Here is a 2,257-nt window from a genome sequence, read left to right as displayed (position 1 = left end):
AAAGTTTGAGCAAAATCATTTTGAATGATAGGAAATATTTTCCCAATGTACATTAATAATAAATGAAATAATAAAATAAATAATAACAATAATTTAATAAACAGCCAAAACAGCTGAAGCCTGAAACTTGAAATATGACAAGGGCATAATACTCAATGAGGCCCAGCACCTGGGGGGGGGAGTGAGGGGGGTGAGGGGAGTAACCAAAAAAATGATTAAAAAAGTGAAAAATGGACTGCTGAGCATGCTCAGTGGGCATCTGCTAAGATTTTTAAAGAGCCTAATAAAGTCCTGACCATTCTGTGATTTTGTGCCCCTCTTTTCTGGCCAGGCCTAAAGGCTCTGGCAGGATAGGAACTGCTGTTGGGACAATTTGCTTTCGGGTAGATTGTAAACATGTGAGTAAAAGGAAAGAAGCACAACAGAGTTCTCCAAAAAAACTGCCTAATATTCAGGCAAGAAGGAAAGCACAAGCGTGTGGAAAACAACATAAACCACATATCCTGCCATTTTAGGGGCTCGCCACGATTTTTGCTGCACTCTACGTTATTCTGCATATTCTAAACTCTTCATTTTAAAAGGTTTCCATTGTTTTCCTTTCTGAAGACAAGGCCATCACAATGAAAGCAGGGCTGCTGCTGCCCTGTTCACCTTGGCTTGGAGAAAACTAACTCCAGCCAAACAGCAGCACTAGCCAAGATGGGAATTTGTTCCCAACCTCGGTCCAATACTCACACGTGGTTAGGAACATCACAGCCTAGTTAGGATCAGTTCATTGCCAACATTATCAAATCCAAGGAATTTTTGTCTTATAAACAAACAACGAAAATCGCACCATAGGAAACAAAATGCAAAGCAGAGTGTTAACATCATGTTAAAAATAACAAGTAGAAAGAGTCAGGAAGTGCAAGGTTCCATCCCCAGTGGTGATCTGGCCAAGCTGAACCTATGGGACTGAATCCTCAATTAATAGAGTCAATACAGCTGGGCCAATTCACATTGGCTGAGGATCTGGTCACACAATGTCAAATTTGCTGTTCTTGTTTTTCAGCTTCATTGGCCTCAATAGAACAACAACAAATTTACACCAGCTGAGGACCTGGTCAGTATCTTGTCAATTGTGTACAATAAAACATCTCCAATGTGCAACACAGCTGAGTGAATATACCTTTTGGTGCCTTAACCTTTTACAGGTCCTGAATCATTAATACAGGGCATTGCAACAGGAGGGGTTTTTTTTGCATTTAATGGGCTTCAATCTCCTCTTACTTACATGATTTTACACCAGTGTAAATTCATAGACTCCAGTGGAGTTGCTGCTGGTTTACACCAGTGTCAGGAAGAGGAGAATCAAACTTAATAAATATACTGAGCTTGTCTCCTTTCATGTACACTGGTTTTACATTGGTGTCGCTCCACTGATTTCCACTGAGCCATCTAATTTATCCCATTGTAAACAAGATCAGAACTATGTGCATGGTGTCAGTAAACTTCTGAGAACCAGACCCTCAGGTAGTGTAAGCCAGCTTGCTCTGACTTTAATGGAGCTATGTCAGATTTACAAGAGCTGAGGATCTGGCCCATTGGGTCCTGCATCTGGCAAAGTACTTTTCGTCTCAAACATTGCTGCTGCTGGTTCATCCCTTTTTCTTGGGTTTGCCTTACTAAGGACCCTGTGATTCTGAAAAAATGATATTCCCTTCCATAAGGAGACACGTCTGGATCTGAAACTCACCTGTCTGACTCTGCGCACAAAAACCCGTCCTCTGGCAGGCACAGTGAAAAGGACAACTCACGCAACAGCTTGAGACATGCGGCCAGGAAGGAAATGTGCAAGCGAAAACAAAGCAGAGCCAAGAGCCCTTAATAAATAGATTGTTCAGAGAGAAAACCCAGGCCATCTGTCAGCTTGCCCGAGTAACAAGTGCTGGCATAATAATTAGCAGAGGGAAATGTAGAAGAGATGCCAGTTAACAATAAGCAGTTTTTACTTTTCATACCGGTTTGTTATGTACACGGTGAAAAATTCTGAACTCAGGAGGATACAATTCTCTCTCCCGGGCAAATTCTGCCAGCACTGAAACCCATGAAAGCTTGTAATGTCAGTGACACTGCAGGAATATTTTGAGGTGGGTAGAATTTGGCTCTCAGGAGCAATTCCTGCCTTGCGGAGCACTGATAGCATCACATATTTGTTCTTAGGCTTGGATCAGCAGAAGGTTGAGACTATGGGCCTGATTCTGATCTCTGGCAGCAG

The sequence above is a fragment of the Caretta caretta genome, chromosome 1 (genome assembly GCF_965140235.1).
Source record: "Caretta caretta isolate rCarCar2 chromosome 1, rCarCar1.hap1, whole genome shotgun sequence".
NCBI lineage: Eukaryota > Metazoa > Chordata > Testudines > Cheloniidae > Caretta > Caretta caretta.
Note: the sequence above shows the minus strand (reverse complement) of the source record.